This window comes from Ptychodera flava, chromosome 1 (genome assembly GCF_041260155.1).
Source record: "Ptychodera flava strain L36383 chromosome 1, AS_Pfla_20210202, whole genome shotgun sequence".
NCBI classification, from domain to species: Eukaryota; Metazoa; Hemichordata; class Enteropneusta; family Ptychoderidae; genus Ptychodera; species Ptychodera flava.
The window spans coordinates 27,907,550-27,912,864 of record NC_091928.1 but is presented as its reverse complement, the minus strand read 5'-3'; positions in this window follow the sequence as shown (position 1 = coordinate 27,912,864).

The window sequence follows — 5,315 nt, the reverse complement described above, 5'->3', positions numbered from 1 at the left end:
ATCGGGTATAGCCGAAAATTGGACAAACATACAATTACGTTATGCCCGCGAATAGCCGACCATTTCCGAATGAAGCCGACTTTTGTTTCGCTCAAACGCGGAAGAGAAAGTCGACGCTCGAGAGCTTTGGTTTTCTGCGTAAGAGTAGGGCCTAGTCTGATGGGTTTGGTAGGTTTTTGATCAAATCTAAAGCGACCACAAGTTACTGAGTCTCGAAACGCCACGTCAATCTATCCATGGTCGATCACGATGTCAACTCAAGTCGATCGACATCGCGTTTTGTGGAGGGGCCGTGGTTGTGTGCATCGCGGAAGAGAAAGTCGATCGACGCTCGAAAACTTTGATTTTCTGACTTTGTCTGTTGGTTTTGGGAGGTTTAGATCAAATCTAAATAAACAAAAAATTACTTGGTCTCACTTTTCGTACTTTTGAAACGCTACGTCGATCACTGTCAAATTTCAGGTCGACCGATATCGCGTTGTGTGTACTGTGTTACAATTGACTACCGGTGCTTTGTACACACACGGTGTAGTACAGGCTGGCGTTCAGTGTCGTTAGTTTGAGGTTTTATCAAACATGAACACTGAAATTTAGCTCTCTTTTTCAATTATATTCAACATCAGCAAAAAATCAATAATCAGCTCGCGGATTCGTTTTATTGTGAAATTAGTACAGTGAATTAAAATCACTGAAAATTGTGTTCCTATAATTCATTGAATTGAATAAACTCTTTGATTTTTACTGTATCTTCAATCAAGTTTATTTAAATCAGTAAAACACTTTGTACAGCCAGGCTGGTCAGGATTCTAGCGGATCGTTATCTGGGTTGTGAAAACCCTAGGCCCCATTCTATGATGTATTTCAAAATGTTTGTTCAAGTCATGAGCTAAACATAATTCTACACAACAGTCTGGTGAAATTTTGCTATTATCCATGTCAACTGAATGCAGTTGACAGGCCCGAGTGATATCAAATTAATTTTTCTGACTTTTTTAAACTTTATCCCTTGAAAACATGTTGTAATTGGCAATGATAATGATTATTCTGTATGCTGAAATGGTCTTTAATACTGTACAGAATGCATAAAATTACTCCAAAATGTCTTCAAAATTTAAAAATTTCTTGCCCACACACAGGGACGGGGACCCCGTCCCTGAAACCCTCCCCCCTTTGTGTATGTTGAAATAGCCTTTTATACACTTGTATAAGAATGCATGAAATTGCTCAGAAATGTCTTCAAATTTAAAAATAATCCGTAACACTCTCATGCTGAAATGGTCTTTCCATACAGTACAATAATGCATGAAATTACTCCAAAATGCCTTCAAATTTTAAAAATTTCTTGCACACAGGAAACCCTCCCCCTGTGTGTATGTTGGAATAGCCTTTTATACACTGTATAAGAATGCATGAAATTGCTCAGAACTGTCTCCCCCCCCCCCCCGCCCCGCCCGCCCAGGGATTCTGGTTGCACACAGAAGCTAACCGCCTACTTTTCTGAATTTTCCGCCTACTTCAAAAATTTTTGAGAACCCTGTATTCTATTATGATATTATGCCATGATTTTGAGATAGAATTGCATGCTATCACAAACATTCATTGCCATTGGGTCTACTTTTCACAAGAGTTACAGTCGCATCACATCGCGGATTGATATACATAATCGCGACCTTAGTTTATCCATCTGTAGAACCACTGTTCGCCACCTGTGGTAGAACACACAAAGCAATGCACGTCTACTATGTACCAATGAAGAATGCCGCAGAAATCAAGGTGTGAGAAGAACAACACGATGTAAATTATCGTAACTTACATTGAAAAGGCAGCGAGACCAGTATGAGAAAAAAGTTCGATTGAAAGAAATATTATGCCCTCAGGCTGAGGATGAAGTAATAACCATTTCGCGATGAAATCACCATGCACTTGATCTGAGCGACGGGTGACGGTTTTTCTCATCTAGTAGCATCGTGTAATTGCAGTCGATTTGATTGTATTCTTTCATCTTTCAAAAAAGCAGAGACCATCAATAACACGTTTAGTTTACACTTGAATTCGATAGAAGTATCAACATGTGTTGACTCACTAGTTTTACTGTCGCCACTGCACACAGAACAAGGTCAGTGACGTTTTCAAATTATGCGCCGGCTTTGTTTACGAATCATTGGAATGTTTGCGGATAGCAACGAGCGTAGAAAACCAGCATGAAAGGAGTTCAGAATTGTTCAATTGTGTCAATGGGTTTGATACTGCAAATCATTGCACAAATGTGAGGGCGTTTTTTTAATAGCGTTATACGGAAACGTGGCTCCAGGTATATGATAACCTATTTTACCGATGGTCTGTTCTCGCTGTCTGTTCAATGAAATTTCTGATAATTTACATCAAGCCGTTGTTTTTTTTTACACATCGATTTCCGCCTCGTCTGTAATGGTACACTGACGCCATCATTCTGCGATGGGATGTTGCCATAGTTTCTCTGGAAAGTTTACACAAATGGCGATAAATGTTTGATATCGCTTCGTCCGCAAAACCCATACTAGGATCGTAAAGATTATTCTCATATACCTTATGTCACGTATGGAAAAAGCGCCTTCACTATTGTGCAATAATTTGCCGTAACACGCCCCATCAAACTTTTTTTCTAAATATTGGAAATCGCAAGCATTTCTGAACTACGTTCAATCTGGTTGCTATGTGCGCTGCTATAAGCAAACGCTCTATTCGCAAGCAACCGGCGCGGGATTCGACAACTTGAACGTCACCTCGTTCTGATCGTATTGGCGATAGCGAAACTAACGACACCGCTAAGAATTTCTATAGAAATCAAATATAAACTAAGCGCATTACTAATGATCTCTGCGCTTTTGAAAGAAGAGAAAGCGATCTTAGAAAATGTAATCTTTTGGCATGCAATCATGCGATGCTATATGAGCCAATCCGTCACCACTGTCGCAACTTCAAGTACTCCTGAGGTTAATTACAACGCAAAATGGTAGATACAAACTTTACCTACAGGCATAATATTGCTGTCAATCGACCCCTTTCTCACTGCCTGTTCAATACAGTTTAACATTAACACGATTGGAACTAATTTGGGATAATTGGATATTCATATTTTTCAAATTTCTCAAAGTTTTGGGTGCCAAACGGCTGACTGTTGCGGCGATATTACAAATTACTCATAAAAACAAGTGCGTAACTTAAAAAGAAAAGCAGATGAGGTTACATTTGCAAGTTAAAACGACCTTACTTCACCATCCAAATTAGTTCCAATTGTGTTCATTATTTATATCACGTAGCTGCTCTTCTTACACCTCAAATTTATCATACATATACATATCGCACACACACATACATACACACACATATGTGTCTGTGTGTGTGTTATCACAGGGTCCGGCGAGCAATATTCGTCTAGAAATTATGAATATGATCAATAAATGTCTTGTATTAAACATTTTTTTCATTATACAAGCCTTACCTGTGTCTAGTGTGTGCCTATTACTTTACCCTAGCTATCTGTGGATAGTATTTCAAAGAAAACAGTCTATATCTGTTAATTGCCCTCCCTAATCCCCTTCATTAATTTGTTCTGCCGATCGCCAACGCGGGGCTTATAGCCCTCACCAAATACCTCGTTAGCAGCTCATAAGGTAGTAGTCCGTCTACTACCTTATGAGCTGCTAACGAGGTATTTGGTCAGGGCGATAAACCCCCGCGTCAGTGATCGGCAGAACAAATTAATGAAGGGGATTAGGGAGGGCAATTAACAGATATAGACTGTTTTCTTTGAAATACTATCCACAGATAGCTAGGGTAAAGTAATAGGCACACACTAGACACAGGTAAGGCTTGTATAATGAAAAAAAAGTTTAATACAAGACATTTATTGATCATATTCATAATTTCTAGACGAATATTGCTCGCCGGACCCTGTGCACACACATGAATTTGCCTCGGCCCAAATTTTGCGTCGGCCCTGAACCCCCCCCCCCCCCCTTCTAGCCGGGAACAAACTGCGTCGGCCGTAGGCCGACGCAGCGTGTCCACATTGGTTTTTTACGTCGACCCGGGCCCAGCACCGGTACTACACCGATGCAAAGTGGTCAAATCTGAACAAGGCTATTATTTATCAAATTTTAACACCACCTACAAATAAAATAGTACGTCCCATATATATAAAAAGAGAGTGTGGGCTAACAATCCTTTCACTTCATCTGTCTGATGGTTGCAGGATGAATAAAACTTAAGTAACAGATATCATTACTGTATTACTCTGTACTTGAAGTAATTTGTATTATATATATATATATATATATATATATATATATATATATATTATATATATATATATATATATATATATATATATATATATAATAACTCTAGTGACTTGCTGAACTGGTGTTTTGTTCCAAGTCGATCTCACCTCCAATCCCAAAGTAAAATTTTAGGCTGATTGGCAACGTTTTCGATATGACTTGCATATCTTTATCAAGCCAGTGACTAAAATAGGCACGCATGCGCAAGATGAACAAGAGGGTGAAACCAAAATAACTATAGGGGGTTGAGACATGAAAGTAAAAGAAACTAGTCGTGTATTGAAGTCGGCTCGTAATCATTCAGTCCATTAGGATACATTGTGTCGGCCCTATGTATCCAGAGACTTTCCAGCTCTTTGAACAAATTCGCGTTAGGGACATGACATAAAAGTATGGCTGAGAGAGCATTTTCTTGGAGAGTATGTCCTGGTAGTCGAAAATGTGGAACAACATATGGTGATCTGTCCGCTCTATTTGTTGTAATGTTGGAACGATGACCACTCAATCTTTTGTGGAAGGGTTGGGTTGTTTTACCGATGTATTGGGTATTGCATGTGCGACAAGTTAAAGAGTAGATGACATTGCTGGACTTGCAATCAAGGTCATGTTTAATTGAGAAAGTTTTGCCTGTAGATGTAGATATAAAAAATTATATATATATATATATATATATATATATATATATATATATATATATATATATAATACACACATAGTGTGCAATTGTCACATGCACGACGATGAGACTGTTAATAAGGCCGTCGTTTATACTTTCATGAATGTTGTTAAATAATGACATAATCTGGTTACATCGGTAATGATTCAGAGCATTTGCATCAGAAAATCTTGTTTGCATTGACTTGTGTTGTTTAATTATTAAAAACAGTGCATCCTTACTGCAGAACGATTTTGCCGGTTAAAATCTAAACCTACTTCTCAACTCGAAATCACTTCTGCCTGCCAATCCTCCGATGTAACTTACACGAGCGAATC